The sequence below is a fragment of the Cyprinus carpio genome, chromosome A15, assembly GCF_018340385.1.
Source record: "Cyprinus carpio isolate SPL01 chromosome A15, ASM1834038v1, whole genome shotgun sequence".
Taxonomy (NCBI): Eukaryota; Metazoa; Chordata; class Actinopteri; order Cypriniformes; family Cyprinidae; genus Cyprinus; species Cyprinus carpio.
Window position 1 is genome coordinate 25,061,044 of NC_056586.1, and position 15,586 is coordinate 25,076,629.

The following is a 15,586-nucleotide window of genomic DNA, read 5'->3' on the forward strand; positions in this document are numbered from 1 at the left end:
ACAATGAAAATATTGCAGTTACAGCAGAATTTGAATTTGTCTCATATTTAATGAAGTTTAAATACTATTGTGGAGCTGAAGCTGAAGAACAGCTTATAAATATACAAAATATCTTTAGCACGTGCACCATAAACTGCTCATAGTAAAGTGTGAATAATGGGTTGATTTAAATTGTTGTATAACACTGACAACATTGTGTTTAAAAACTTATAATATTAATGCCTTTTCCATACAAACTTGCTTGCTGTGTTCACATGTATTACAAGACTGCTTCATAATAAGAGTGCTTGATGTCGTTGTCAAACATGAATTCACATTATAGATGTTACTGTAACATTTGATACATCACTGTTAAAATAATACCATAATGTATCATCAGTCAACAGGCATTTTTGCTTAACCTTATCAATTGTAAAGAGTGGAAAAATCTCATGTCTCTGTATCGTGCTATTCCCATTCATGAGCAGTCACAGGAGATATTGGATAGGCTTATGGGGAAAGCAGGTGATATAGTGAGAATTAATTTATGTAATTACACATCTGTTGACTGCACCAATAATTTGCACTTGGTTTTTGACATTTTAAAACAGCATTTCAGCAAAATCACCTACTCTAGTATGCCCTAGCCGATTTTCACAGTACTTTAACGATGTCATACAAAGATGCAATGGAGTATTGGATCAGGCTGAACAAGACAGTGGATGTTGTGAAGGTATGCTTAGAGAGACAAGGTCGGCACATATGCGATTCAAGTCATGAGATCAGTATTATGTTTATTAAGCACTGCCCAGACCAGTCTCTTTCAAATGTCTTCAGATCAGCAGAGAAATGGTCAGTTCGTGAGATACAGGAGATCCTTGAAGCTGTGGCTGCTGGGGTGGCACCAATAAAAGAAAATTAAAAAAATGAAAATACAACCAACAGAAAAGTCATGACAGGCATAAAGAGGTATAAACAAATTGTAGTTGAAAATGAAATGAACTGAGTTACACATTATTATTTGGCCAGGTATACCTGTATACCTGTCCACCCACAAGACTTTGCCATAATGGTTGCCATCCCCAGTGGTGTTCTTGCACAGATTCTCTTCCCTCCTCTTGGACACATCCCTGTTTTGTTATTATCATGGTTCTTTGTATATTGTTTATATCGCTTGTTGTTCTAATATGTTTTGAACTGTAAATGTGTGTATTTACCTTTATATGTGTTCAATAAAAAAAAGAACGGAGAAAAAATACAGTAAACAGTGGGTAAGGGCAGAGTATCATGTTGGAGTGGAACTGAGGAGAACATAATTACAAGGTTCAGGTTGAGGCAAACAAGCTCGAACAGTACATTGTGCTTAACAAGCAAACATCCAACAGGTCTATGTGAGGTATGTGATGTTTATGAAACAGTTGAACATGTTATAATGTACTGTAAGAAATATACTGTTGAAAGGAATAAGTTGAAGGACGGACTACAGAATAAGGGTGAGCAGTTTACAAAGAAAATTTTACATTAATGCATTTAGCAGACGCTTTTATCTAAAGCAACTTACAGTGCATTTAGACTATACATTTTTTACCAGTATGTGTGTTTCATGGGAATCGAACCCACAACCTTTTGTACTGCTAATGCAATGCTCTACCACTGAGCCACAGTAAAACTTTAAGGAAAATTTTAATAAATACAAGTAGAAACATAATACCATTAAAGGGGAAACGATGCAATTTCAAGTTTTTCTTTCTCTTTGGAGTGTTACAAGCTCTTGGATTATAGAAGATCTGTAAAATTGCAAAGACTAAAGTCTCAAATCCAAACAGATATTTTTTATAAAAGTTAAGACTTGTCCACGCCCTCCTAAAACGCCTCGTTTAACCACGCCCCCACATATCTACGTCACGGTGTGGGAAGATTTGCATAACACTGCCCAAATGTTCACACAAAGAAAGAAGGCTTTTATTTTCGCTGTTGCCGCCGCTGCCATGTCGTGGAGACGCTGTTTCGTTGTGAAAGCGAAAATACTTTGTTTGGCCTTCTAAAAGAGGACAAAACTAGAAACCAGTGGTTAAGTTGTATTTACTGGAGTGTGAAGCACTAATAAGCAACGAATACATATAAATATGTATATATTCGTTACTTATTAGTGCTTCACCCCAGTCCAGTTGGTGGCGGTGAATGCACAAAAAGTTGGTTTGCCATCCGCCATAAAACGTTATTAGAAGAAGAGTAATGTTCGCGCCGTGCTGTCATGTCGGTGTCGCTGTTAGGCCCTGTGTCCACCAAAGCGTTTTTCCCCGCAGCTAGCGTATTTTTTCAGTTGTTCTCAATGGGAGCGCCGCGTTTTTTAAAACGCCAGGAGCGCGTTTTTTTCTCGCTCCGAGAGTTGAAGAATGTTCAACTTTGGATAAAACGCTTCAATCAACTGCCACAACTGTCATTTTGTTACAACGACGTGTCAACAAGCGCAACAACGAAAATAAATTAATATTGCTGGTTTCTGAGCATCCACAGTATTTTAGTCAGAAACAAATTATCTACCAAATCAGATACAAGTAACAGTTTAACTTTAGCGGAAATTCCGTATCATAGCAACCAAAGCGTCTCAACTGAAACAAAGGATGCGCCACAAAAAGCGCTCTCAAGCGCTCACAGGTGGGCGTTTTCAGCAGAGCGCCTGGTGTTTTCAGCTGGCTAAAAACGCTTTGGTGGACCCAGGGCCTTAAACACATCCTCTCGGCGCTGTCGAGTCGGTCGCACAGCTCGGTCCATTAAGCCGTGCCGATGACCGGTCAGCGCTGCGCGAACACTTTAATACCGCGCTGTTTCGTCCCACTTTTGGGTTGTTTGGCTTCCCATAGTATTCTATCTGTGCATTTGATAAAATGATATGATATTTAAATATAACGTGAAAAAGAAATTCAGATGGACTGCTCCAATTCTGCACCTTTTCTATTTCATGTTATCTGTACCAGTCATTAAAGGAGCCATGTGTAATGTCTGGCAAAAAAATCAAGTCATACTCCACATTCCATACCAGATGGGGGCAGTATGCCTCAATAAAGTGAATTGGTCTACTCTAGAGTAACAAACGAGAAACGGCATAGTCTCTGTGCTCCGCCCCTACCTTCACAACAACCCTAGAGCCATAGCCGAAGCCTAAAGGACGTTTTGCCTCCAGAGGAACGTTGGGTGATGTCAAGTGATTTTGAAACATGACATCTTCAAGCTACTCCCCTTCACCTTTTACCAGTGAATATGTTCATATTCGTTTTGTTCATATTACATTTTGAATTGTATATACACATTATTTGAATTAAATTAATTTGACAGACAGCATTCTGTCAACATCATTGGTCAACATCAGACAGCTGATGTTGACCAAGCTAGCGCCAACCAACGTAACCAGAGCTGCCAACTCTCAAGCATTCACCGTGAGACACACGCAATTGACTCTTTTCACACGCTTTCAAAAACTTGACCGCTCTGAATATAGTGAGTGAGCGCGCGCGCGGCCGGGGCGGCTCTCTCTCTCTCTCTCTCTCTCTCTCTCTCTCTCTCGGGTTCATTATCATCGAAGACATTTCAAGCTTCTTAGGTAATGTTACATTTTAGCATCAGCTTGGTAGAGACGGGCTTTGGTAGATAACAGGTGAAAACCGGATCGGATCTGTGGGTAAGTTATAGCTAGCTTACTATCAAACGCAGCTACGGTTAGCCATCGCTAACATTAGCACGTTTATCGAACAGCCTTCGATACATTTCTATGTTATAACTTCCCGAAAAAAATGCGCAAACATATAAAACAAACTTCTAACGAAATACTAACAGCATCTTACTTACCAATCCAAAAGAAATGTTGCAAGTTCGGAGTCGAAGCTCATTTCTTTCAAGTCCATCATTTGTCTCCAGCGATGGAAAGCAGTGCCGATGTTTACTCTGTTTCGGCTCCTTTTCTTATCGGATTTGATTTGTGATTCCGAACATCAGGTTCCAGTACGCCCACAAGCCGTGCGAGTTATTCGTGTATTGCAGGTTGGCTGGTGATTATGTTGCCCGCATATCGCCTCCCATGGCCGAAACTGGTATTACGACACCTGTCGGGCCGTGGCTAGTAATGCTAATGCTAATTAAGGTTGATATCTCTGCAGCACTATAACTTGACATTTTTTTAATGACATCATCGCCCTTATTTCTTCTCATTCTTTTGATGCGTGTAGGTCATTTTTTGGATATTTTTACCTCAATTTTTACACATGGCACCTTTAAGAAAGATCCAGGCACGTTCTGTTAAACTATTTGAAAAGTCAATATCGCCCTCTTCTGGTTATAATGAGAACATGCAGTCTAGTGATGCACCGCAGGACAATAAAACAAACGTACAGTAGCCTACTTAAATATTTCATGCATAATTTGTTTTGATAAGAGAGGTAAAGTATAAAAAGGAGTAACATGATTGTTATTGCACTAGGCCATTTATTAATTATTCAATTTATTTATTATGATGTATGATTTGAGTTAGTTTATAATAGGTTTAAACATTTTATTGAGTCTTTTAAATTAGTTTTTCTTGAAAGGTAATTCCAGAACTCCATTCCAGACATTTGATCTTGTTACAAAGTATTTCTTCTTATTTTAAAAATAAGATAAGAAAATGTTGCCACCAACCTCAGGCATTTTAGAGAACAAACGAGTTTTTCCAAAATTGTTTCCTTTTTTTAATGACATAAATTATAGTTTGAAGACATCATTTCAGTGATAGAACAGTTGACAGCAGTGAAAGTTCAGAAATCAGAAATTTAATTTAGAAACATTTTATAAATTTTCAATAATTGTTGGGTAGATCATCACACATATAGCTATCTAAAATATATATCTATATCATAAGGCCAAGATCTTTATTTCACGTGATATATATTTAAACAGATAAAACACTGCTTGGGGAAGTGTAGTTTTCAAGTCTAACAATGGGTCACTAAACTTTCATGCCAAATAGATCGCGTACTGCTGAAACGACTGCGGAGACTGTTCTTCAGAATTTACCAAACAATGTCCTTAAAGAGACTATTTTTAATATCCTATGAAAATATCCCATCATCTCACCGATGTGTATCAATGCGAGGCGTTAATACAGAATCCCGTTTTCTCTAATTTGGTTTCTTCCATGTTGACATTACAAAGTGAAAGTAATTGAGCCATTTAATCTCAAACTGCGTCACGTTGTCGCATTAAAAAAGTAAGTATGAAATGTCATTTTTTAAATACACAGAAGCTCGCGTGATGTTTATATTTAGTAGATAAACACCAATTGTAAAATGTCATAACCTTAAATCTGTGTCAGATTAAATCAATCGCGAAAGCAGATTGCTATTTTTCACTCAAAACTACGATTTTTCTTTTTTTGTTGTACTGCATTGTTTGGAGTATTATAACTGAAACAATAAACCCGTTGTGAATAACACTCAGTGATCTATATAATAGAAAAGAGTGATCTATATAATAAATCAGTTGTATCTATCTATCTATCTATCTATCTATCTATCTATCTATCTATCTATCTATCTATCTATCTATCTATCTATCTATATGCTAGTCATACTTAGGAAGCCGTCGACATTATTGTTAATTCTGGTTTAATGACAATTTGCCATTCTATTGTAGTCCAACTGTTTTGTAAATGAGGGTGTGACCGTTCCTCAAACCACAGCTGGTAAAGCTAAAGCTAAATGGATCATACAAAAGTAATCGTGGTGGGGCAACTAACCAGCCCTCTGCCTTTAATAGAAAAAGATCAAGCAAAAAAGCAGCAAAACGTAAAAACTACTCTTGAGCATCCTTGCTCGGTCCAATTACAGTCATAAGTGAAATATACTTGACTAATTGGTTAACATTTTCACTTTACACTCTTAAAAATAAAGGTGTTTTGAAAAGGTTCTTCAAGTGGTGCCATAGAAGAACCATTCTGTCAAAGGATCTTTGAAGAATCATCTCTTTCTTACCTTTTTATAATCTGAAGAACCTTCTTTCATCACAAAGAGCCTTTTAAAAAAAAAAAATCTTCATAAGATAAAAAATCCTCCTCAAAAAACTTAGACAAAATAAAAAAAAAAATAATAAATAAAAAGGGTTCTTCTATGGCATCGCGAAGCACCTTTATTTTTAAGAGTGTAGCTTTTCCCTGTGCCTTTAACAAAAACCCTGACTGGTATAATGAAAGATGTTCTGACTAAATTCACTTCTTCAATTTCCAGAGTCAGTAGAGGAAACTGGTTCATAAGCATTTATTGTACCTACATTTCTAGTTTAATGTGTGTAAATCGGTATTTCTGTTATTTCCAGTCAGAGTCAGTAGAGGAGATCAGACGCACCAGTGCAGCTCCGTGAGGACAGAATGAGTCAAGTACAAAAAACCAAAGATGGAGATTTTTCTCCGGGATGCAGGTACTCTCATTAAAGACAACATGAAATCAAAACTGACCACTTTTACATTAATACAATTTTCTGGTCCTTTTGTGAACCACTCGGCAGTGGACCTCAAAATAAAATGTTGCTTTGCCTCTGAAACAACTTTAATTTTCAGTTGATGTCACAAGCCCTCTTGTTTGCTGTATTACAGTTCAGTGCATCAGGAGAGATCAGATTCACCAGAACACAGCTGTGTGTCCATGAAGAGTGACTGCTCTATGGCTCATCCACCTGAATTTAAGGGTGGAGACACAGCGATGAAACTCAGGTGTTACTTTTAATTTCGGTATATAATAATTGTATTACATTTAATACATTATGGTTTGATTTTTTTGCAGAAAAACCTCTTGGTAATTATTATTTTGATTTGATGTCTCTACATTGTTTTGCTTAGGTTACAGCTTTACTACATAAAATCTCATACGAATACGATACAAAGAATTAAATAGAACCTCCGTTCTGTTACAGTTCAATCCAGCAGGAGAGCTCAGATTCAGCAGAGCCCAGCTGTGTGTCCATGAAGAGTGACTGCTCTATGGCTCATCCACCAGAAATGAAGGCTGGAGACACAAGGCAGAGTAACAGGTACACATCTGCTTATGGCATTACCACTAAAGGATTAGTTCACCTTCCTGATAATTTACTCACCCCCATGTCATCCAAAATGTTCATGTCTGCCTTTCTTCAAAAAGAAATTAAGGCTTTTGAGGAAAACATGGATTTTTCTCCATATAAATGGACTTCAGTGGTGGCCAACAGGCTGAAGGTCCAAACTGCAGTTTCAGTCCAGCTTCAAAGGGCTCAACACCAGTGGTTTTTCCAGCCTTCCTGTCATGGTTCGGATGAGGCGAGGACTCAATGTGCAGGAAGAAATGAGGCTTTATTAATAATGAACACAACAAAACTATCAAAAACTACCCCAAGGGGGAAAACAGGCAAGCAGGCCAGGAATATGGCACAACACCGCAAGGCAGAAACGGACAGAGCAGTACCAAACAGAAAGCACACAGGTAAATACGACACATAAAACAACGACATCTAACAACAAACCAGCCCAGGCCTGCAGACACAAGGAGAATAAATAGGGAGACATACGAGGAGGGTAACGAGGGAGACACAGGTAGAGCAACTGAAACAATAATGAGGTAACAAGATGGGCGGTGTCAGACAGTAGACAGGAGAGCACATGGCACCAACAAAAACACAAAAAGCCATGTGCTCAAACAGAAGACACTGTGAACTCTGGTGGCCATCTAGGGCACACCAGTTAAATACTGTGACACTACCCTACGATTTGGCTAGACAAGACCCTTATTCCTAGGCTGGGATCGTGTAGAACCCTTTGAAGCTGCACTGAAACTGCAGTTTGGACCTTCAGCCTGTTGGCCACCACTGAAGTCCATTATATGGAGAAAAATCCTGCAATGTTTTCCTCAAAAAACTTAATTTCTATGCAACTGAAGAAAGAAAGACATTAACATTTTGAATGACATCGGGGTTTTATTCTGGAGGTGAACTAATCCTTTATCGCTGATGATCTCTTAAAATGGTAGCAAAAACAATATGAAAACCCCCCTTCCCACCAACATTCAATCAATAGTTACAGAACTGAGAGTATTGCACTCTAATTAGTAACTAAAAGTATGATCAAATTAGCCAAAATAATTAATAAGCAAACACGCACTGGGTGGGAAATATGTAAAACTTATAGTAATGTCCTGTTGTGCTGAGCTTTACAGATGCAGATTCCATGTGGGCCTGCTCATGGGTTCTCATCAGAAAGGATGAATATTCAAAGATTAATATGTAACCTCTGTTCTGTTACAGTTCAATCCAGCAGGAGAGCTCAGATTCAGCAGAGCCCAGCTGTGTGTCCATGAAGAGTGACTGCTCTATGGCTCATCCACCAGAAATGAAGGCTGGAGACACAAGGCAGAGTAACAGGTACACAGTTGCTTATGGTATTACTATGACCTCTTGTGGACTCTTAATGGTTTCATAAAATTGCAGCACCAGTAATATAACCCCCACCCCCCACCCCACCAATATTTATTAAATGTTTGCATTTATTTATAAAAATAATTAGTTAATAATAATCATATCACATTAACCCTTTAAGCCCTGAAGGTATTTTTGCTTCCCTGAAAAGTGTTTTTTTTCTGAGTGACATACACAAAAATAATATCTCAGAACTCCAAAACAGTAGCAAGGAGAGTCATAAGGTAGGTTTCATTTGATAGAAAGCTTTCTGTATTTTTAGGATTTTTTTTTTTTTTTTTTACATTTGGACATTCTCCTGCTGAGAAATAGCTGATAAAAGTTTATGAAAAATCTGTGTGCTCAAGGAAAATTTTTCATATCTGTCTTATTTGACATTCAATATCTCAGGAGTGACGTAAGGTAGAAGAAGAATGATTTTTTTGTTAATGTTCCCCAACTGCAAGTGATTTAATTTGACAGTTTTGAAATTGAAGTAATGCCTCGCTCAAATTTAGTCAAAGCCCCAAACAATTGTGCTTGTTTTATTATGGTGAATTTGGGCTCTTTTAAATCAAGAGAATATTCACGATCTATGTGTGTTTTATAAAGTTATGCATAAAAATGGCACGTGAAAATTACCTTTGGATTTTTATTTATTTATTTAGTGGTTTTATGTGTGTTAGAACAACAAAAGGAATATCTTTAGATCTAATAAACAAATTATTGTGTGTTCTTTTTAATCAGGAGAATTTTCTGAAAATAATGACATTCAATTTTCCACAATCTACTACTGTATGCATGTTTCTTGAAGTTATGAATAAAAGCGCCACATGAAAGGTACAGTTGTTTTTTTTACTGCGCCATTTTTTTGTGTTATTCCATTTAGAGGCTGCCAAGTAATTTGATTATGATACTGTGGGATATGTGTGTGTGTGTGTGTGTGTGTGTGTGTGTGTGTGTGTGTGTGTGTGTGTGTGTTTATCAGCATTTTCTCAACACTCAAAACTATCACTTTAATATTTTTCTATGATAATCACAACAACTAAATGGTTTACAGAATTACTTAGTTTTAAAACAGAATTTAATGTCATATTATTTGATTATTTATTTACTTCATGTTGTTTAAGGCGAATCCTGCGATCCAGACCAGCTGTAACAGAACCAGTCTGTAAGAAAATGAAATATGATGAGTCTGTGAATCAACCACAGGACTTTGATGAAAGCTTGTGTCCTGCTGACAGGTAAAATACAAGTTTTCATGCTGCAAAGATTCATTATATCATTTATTATCAGTGACATGATCAGTAATTGAAAGATTTCCCTTCATTAGACGTCTGCTCTTTTTTTAATACATGTAACTCTTTGACTCACATTATAATGTGGTATTTTAATTTTACAGTCATGAAGTCCTCAACACATTTAGATCAAATCTGATGAAGAAGTTTGAGTGTCTGTATGAGAAACCTACCTTCCTGGAAAACCCAACACTCCTGAATGAGATCTACACAGAGCTCTACATCACAGAGAGTGAGAGTGGAGAGATCAGTAATGAGCACGAGGTGAGACAGATTGAGACACAATCCAGGAGATCAGCAACAGAGGACACACCGATCAAATGTAGTGACATCTTTAGAGCTTTTCCCGACAAGACAAAACCCATCAGAACTGTGCTGACAAAGGGAGTCGCTGGCATTGGAAAAACAGTCTCTGTGCAGAAGTTCATCCTGGACTGGGCTGAAGGGAAAGATAATCAAGACGTCCAGCTCGTATTTCCACTTCCTTTCAGAGAGATCAATCTGATGAAGGACAAAACACTCAGTCTTTCAGATCTTCTTCACGTCTTTTTCCCTGAAACAAAAGAAATAGACATTTTCAGTGATGAATATGAAGTGATGTTCATCTTTGATGGTCTGGATGAGTACCGTTTTCCCTTAAACTTTCAAACCAGTGAGACTCTACAGGATGCGACCAAAGAGACATCAGTGGACATGCTGCTGACGAACCTCATTGTGGGGAATCTGCTTCCCTCTGCTCTCATCTGGATCACCTCCAGACCAGCAGCAGCTGATCTCGTCCCCTCTGAGTGTGTCCATCGAGTGACAGAGGTACGAGGCTTCATGACCCACAGAAGGAGGAATACTTCAGGAAGAGAATCAGTGATCAGAGTCTGGCCGATAGGATCATCTCACACCTGAAGTCATCAAGGAGCCTCTTCATCATGTGCCACATCCCAGTGTTCTGCTGGATCTCAGCCGCTGTTCTGAAGAAGATGTTGAGTCGAGCAGAGAGTGGAGAGATTCCCAAGACTCTCACTCAGATGTACACACACTTCCTGACGGCACAGATTAACATCAAAGACACAAAGTACAATGAGAAGAAGGATACAGACGAAGAAATGGTTTTCAAAATGGGGAAACTTGCATATGAGCAACTGGAAAAAGGCAACCTGATCTTCTACGAGAAGACCTGAGAGAGTGTGGCATTGATGTGACAGAAGCATCAGTGTACTCAGGATTGTGCACTCAGATCTTCAGAGAGGAGTTGGGCTTGTATCAGGGGAAAGTCTTCTGCTTTGTTCATCTGAGCATTCAGGAGCATCTAGCGGCTCTGTATGTGCACCTCTCCTGTACAAACCACAACATAAATGCATTTGAACAAATTTTGGCCAAAAAAAATCTTCAAGTTTCTGACCTGTATAAGAGAACTGTACATGATGAATATAACTCAAAGTTCTCTAAATATTCAATGTCAATATATTCACTTTCTGAGCTGCATCAGAGAGCTGTTAATGAGGCTTTACACAGCAAAAACGGTCATTTGGACCTTTTCCTTCGTTTTCTATTGGGTCTGTCAGTGGAGTCTAATCAGGCTCTCTTACGGGATCTAAAGATACAGAAAGAAACCTGCATCTACAACAAAGAGGAAACTGTTAAATATATCAATAAAATGATCAGGAAAAGTCCATCTCCAGAGAAATCAATCAATCTTTTCCACTGTTTAAATGAACTGGGTGACCATTCTCCATGGAGAGGAAGGAAAGGAAATTCAACACTAATCTCAAATCTGTAAAGTAAAAGAAATTGAGCTCTCACTTTTAGGATCTTGAGAACCATCTCTTTTTCTTACGCATTTATAATAATCTGAAGAACCTTGTCCCCCCCTTTCATCCCAAGAGCCTTTTGATGACCAGAAAAGTTCTTCAATGGTTAAAGGCTCTTTCTCGAACCATTAGTACAAAATACAAACGCTAATACTCCTAACAGGACAGGTTCTTCGCATGGCACGAGAGCACCTTGATTTTTTAAAGATGTAAGCTTTTTCTTGGGGTGCCTTTAACAAAAACCCTGACTGGTATAATGAAAGATGTTCTGACTAAATTCACTTTACCCTCAGGCAACATTTTAAACTGGTTCATAAGCATTTATTGTACCTACATTTCTAGTTTAATGTGTGTAAATCGGATTCTGTTATGCCGCAGCCAGAGTCAGAACGAGTAATCAAGACGCACAGTGCAGCTCCTTGAGGACAGAATGAATCAAGTCAAAAAACAATATGGGGTGAGATTTTTTGGGTTCTCGCGGGATGCCAGGTACGTCTCACATTAAAGGGAGACAACATGGAAATAAAAACTGACCACTATTTACATTAATCAATTTCTGGTCGCTTTTGTGAACCCCTCGTCAGTGGACCTCAAAAATAACTGTTTGCTTTGCCGCTGAAACACTTTAATTTTCAGTTTGATGTCAACCAAGCCTCTTTTTGCTGTATTACAGTTGCAGTGCAGCAGGAGAGATCAGATTCACCAGAACACAGCTGGTGTCCCATGAAGGTGACTGCTCTATTTGCTCTCCCCTGAATTTAGGGTGGGACACGCGAGGAACTCAGGTTGTTACTTTTAATTTCGGTATATAAAATTGTTTCATTTATACATTATGGTTTGATTTTTTTGGAGAAACACCTAATTGGTAATTTATTATCTGATTTGGATGTCTCTACATTTGTTTTTGCTTATGCGTACCAGCTTTACCTACATAACATCTCATACGAATACTATACAAAGAAGTAAATAGACACCTCCGTTCTGTTACAGTTCCAAATCCAGCATGGAGACTCAGATTATGCAATATGCCCACTGTGTGTCCATGAAGAGTGGACTGCTCTATGGCCCCGCCCCCCCCCCCCCCCCCTCCACCCCCCCCCTCCCCCCCTCCCCCCACCTCGCCCCCCCCCCCCTCCTCATCCACCAGAAATGAATGAATTGAGCAGACACAAGGCACGAGTAACTGTAGCCCATCGTGCTTATGGCATTACCACTGAAGTCATTTGAGGTTCACCTTCCTGATATTTAACTTCACGCCCCTTCTATTGTCATGCCAATACAGCTGTAATCATCGGCTGCCTTTCTTCAAAAAAATAAGGCCTTTTGAGGAAAACATGTATTTTACTCCATATAATTTTCTTCAGTGTGCCAACAGGCTGAAGGTCAAACTGGCAGTTTCATCCAGCTTCACACAGGGCTCACACCCGTGGTTTTCCCAGCCTTCCTGTCTGGGCGACGGGCGAGGACTATAGTGTGCGGAAGAAATGGGCTTTAGTGTAATAATAAACACAAACAAACTAGCAACAACTACCCCAAGGGGAAAACAGGCTAACCAGGCCAGGAATAAGGCACAACCTGCAGGCAGAACGGACAGAGCAGTACCAACCGAGAAAGCACATAAAAAGGTGTAACTACGAACACAAAACCAACGACATCTAACAACAACCAGCCCAGCCTGCAACACAATGAGAATAAATAGGGAGACATACGAGCGGAGGGACGCGGAGACCAGGTAGAGCACTGAAACAATAATGTGAGGTAAACAAGATGGGCGTGTCGACAGTAGACCGGAGAGCACATGCACCAACAAAACACAAAGCCGTGTGACTCAAACAGAAACGCAGTGACCTCCTGGTGCCTCCTATGTTCAACACCAGTTAAATACTGTGACACCTACCACAAAAAACCGATTTGGCTAGACAAGACCTTACTTCTAGCTGGGACGTGTAGAACCCTTTGAATCGTGCTTGAAACTGCAGTTTGGACCTTCAGCCTGTTTGGCCACCACTGACTCCATATTGGAGAAAAATCCTGCAATGTTTCCTCAAAAAACTTAAATTGCTATGCAACTGAAGAAGAAGACATTCAACATTTTGGATGACATCAGGGTTTTATTCTGATGGAACTAATCCTTTATCGCTGGATGATCTCCGTAACAATGTTAGCAAAAACAATATGAAAACCCGGGCCCCACCAACTTCAATAATCAAGTACAGAACTGAGAGATTGGCACTCTAGTTAGTAAATCACCTTGCTCAAATTAGCCAAAATACTTAATTAAGCAAACAGCCTAGGTGGGATAATATGTAACTTATAGTAATGTCCATTGTGCCTGAGCGTTACAGATGCAGATTCCATGGGGCCTGCTCAGGGGTTCGCATCAGAAAGGATGAATATTCAAGATTAATATTACCCTCTGTTCTGTTTACAGTTCACATCCAGCAGGAAGCTCAGATCAGCAGATGACCCAGCTTGTGTGTCCAGAAGAGTGACTTGCTACTGTGGCTCATCCACCATAAATGAAGGCTGGAGACCCAAGGCAGAGTAACAGTTACACAGTTGTTTATGGTATCCGGATGACCTCTTGTGGTCTCTTAATGGTTTTGCATAAAAAATGGCAGCACAGTATATCCCAATTAAATGCGTCTGATAAAAATTAGTAGCTTAATAATATCATTAGATTAATAATGAAATTAACCCTTAAGCCCTGAGGCATTTTGCTTCCCTGAAAAGTGTGTGTTTTTTTTCTGAGTGACATACACAAAAAATATATCTCAGAACTCCAAACGTATCAGGAGAGTCATAAGTAGGTTTCAATTTTGATAGAAAACTTGTCTGTATTTTTAGGAATTTTTTTTTTTGTTTTACTTTGAACAGTCCCTGCTGAGAAATAGCTGATAAAAGTTTATGAAAATCTCTGTGTGCCAAGGGAAATTTTCATATCTGTCTTATTTGACTTCAAATATCTCGGAGGTGACGTAAGGTAGTGAAGAAGAATGATTATTTTTTGTTAATGTTCCCCAACATGTGATCTGCAGTGATTTAATTTGACAGTTGAACTTGAAGTAATGCCTCGCTCATTTTAGTAAGCCCCAACAATTCCTTCTTGTTTTATTTGGTGATTTGGGCTCTTTTAAATCACGATAATAGTCACGATCTATGTGTGTTTTAATAAGTTATGCACAAAAATGGCACGGAAAAATGACCTTTGGATTTTTATTTGTTATTTAGTGGTTTATGTAGTGTTTGAACAACAAAGGAATATCTTTACATCTAATAAACAATTATTGTGTGTTCTTTTTGATCAGGACGAATTTTTCATAAAATAATGACATTCAATTTTCTAACAATCTACTATTTATGCATGTTTTCTTTGAAGTTAGGAATAAAAGCGCCACATGAAAGGTACGTTTTATTTTTTTGCGCGCCAATTTTTTGTGTTAATTCCATTGAGATGCTTGCCAAGTAATACTTGATTAGATAGGATATGTGTGTGTGGTGTTGTGTTGTTGTGTGTGTGTTGGCGTGTGTGGGTGTGTGGTGTGGGATTGTTTCTTATCGGCATTTTCTCAACCCTCAAACTATCAACTTCAATATGTTCTATCATACTCACCACTAAATGGTTTAACAGAATTACACTTAGTTTTTAAAACAGAATTTAATGTCATATTATGGATCTTTAGTTTACTCAATGTTGTTTAAGGCGAAGTCCTGCGATCCAAACCAGCTGTAACAGACCAGTTGTCAAGAAATGACATTGATGAGTCTGTGACTCAACCACAGGACTTTGTGGAGGAAGCTGTGTCCTGCTGAACAGGTAAAATATCAAGGTTTTTCATGCTGCAAAGGATTTCATTACTATTACCATTTTTACTCAGTGACATGATCGTATTGAAAGATTTCCCTTCTTAGACGTCTAGCTCTTGATCTTTTTAATAAACTGTACCTCTTTGACATCACATTATATGTGGTATTTCTTAATTTCAAGCTCCTGAAGTCCTCACACATTTAGACAACAACTTCTCGCTGAGATAAGAAGTTTAGAGTGAGATCCTGTAT

The 15,586-nt window shown here is 38.6% G+C and overlaps 1 pseudogene; it reads left to right on the plus strand.

Moving 5' to 3' along the window:
- Positions 1-5,129: 5,129 nt before the first annotated feature.
- LOC109063807 lies at positions 5,130-15,340 on the plus strand (annotated as a pseudogene).
- Positions 15,341-15,586: the final 246 nt, after the last annotated feature.